At 37.6% G+C, this 1,382-nt stretch overlaps 1 protein-coding gene across 1 annotated transcript in view; it reads left to right on the top strand.

Annotated features, from left to right (window-relative positions):
• The window catches only part of OSBPL1A (oxysterol binding protein-like 1A), a 274,214-nt gene that overhangs the window by 174,544 nt on the left and 98,288 nt on the right, over positions 1–1,382 (top strand). The gene's annotated exons all lie outside the window — the stretch shown is intronic.

The following is a 1,382-nucleotide window of genomic DNA, read 5'->3' as shown; positions in this document are numbered from 1 at the left end:
ATGCATCACTATTTACCTCTGTCCCACTTAGGCCATGCAAACCTGTCTCAGTGTTCCCCTATCTATCTTGTTCTTGCCCTCCCCAACACCGGAACTAAATCCCCCCACCCCAACCCCATTGTTGTGGTTACCTTATATTCCATCAATTCTTCCCTCCATTTAAGACAGTCTATTTTATCCTGTAATCTACCTGACCTTCTCACCACCTGGATCTCTTCTCCTCTGTGTTTACCTTTTTTCATATTGTAATTGTTTTGATCATAGACCAATCTCCCAGATCCTCTGTTCTTATAATTTCATTCTGTTCTTGACTCTTCCATTTGTCGTTTGAGTTCAGGGTGATGCTGTCACATATGTCGTTCTCTAGTTGTTGTCTGTTCTTTTTGGTTCTCAGTCCATAGAACTTCCTTTAAGATGTTTTTCATATCAGGGTTGGCTTTGGCAAAATCCCTTAGCTTCTGTTTATCCTGGAATGTTTTGATTACACCATCGTATTTGATTAACAGCTTTGCTGGGTAGAGAATTCTTGGGTGGCAGTTTTTGTTTTTGTTTTTGTTTTCTTTCAGGGTTTTATATATGTCTCCCCATCGCCTTCTTGCCTGCATGGTTTCTGTTGAGAGAACCATGCTTAATCTGATTTGCTTGCCTTTGTATGTTATACTTCTCTTTTCCCTAGCTGCTTTCAGTATTCTGTCCTTATTTTTGATTTTGGAGAGCTTGAGTATTATATGTCTTGATGATTGTCTTTTAGAGTCTATCCTTCCTGGGGTTCATTGTGCTTCTTGAATGCTTATCTTTTCACTTTTCAAGATATTAGGGAAATGTTCTTCCAGACGCTCTTCAACTATCTCCTCTTGTGGACTTGTATGATTCTTCCTGTTCTGGAATGCTGATAATTCTTAAGTTATTCCTCTTCATGTTGTTGAATATGAATCTTAGGCCTTCTTCAGATTTTTTTTTTATCCTTTTTTGTGTTTGCTTTTCTATCTTAGTGTTCTGTCTAGCTCACTAGTTCTGGCTTCTATGTCTTCAATTCTACTCCTTTGCCCTTTCAGTGTATTGTCCATTTCTGATATTCTATTATTAATCATTTGGACCTCTTTCTTTAGGTTTTGAATTATTTCCAATGCTGTATCTATCTTAATTTGATTGTTTTTCTGGAGTTCTTTCCTGACTTCTTCCTTATTTTTCTCAACTCCATTGTAAAGTGTTTTGATACATTTTATAATCATGTTTCTGAATTCTTTCTCAGGCATTTCCAAAGCCTGCCCATCTTCCAGTATGGAATGTAGGTCTACTTCCAGCTCATTTGCCTCAGTCACTTTATCTCGTTTCTGGACTTGTGCTGATATGGTCATCTGCTTCTGTTTTTTGGGCATATT

This window comes from Chrysochloris asiatica, unplaced genomic scaffold, assembly GCF_000296735.1.
Source record: "Chrysochloris asiatica unplaced genomic scaffold, ChrAsi1.0 scaffold00015, whole genome shotgun sequence".
NCBI lineage: Eukaryota > Metazoa > Chordata > Mammalia > Afrosoricida > Chrysochloridae > Chrysochloris > Chrysochloris asiatica.
This window is presented reverse-complemented; position numbering and strand designations above follow the sequence as displayed.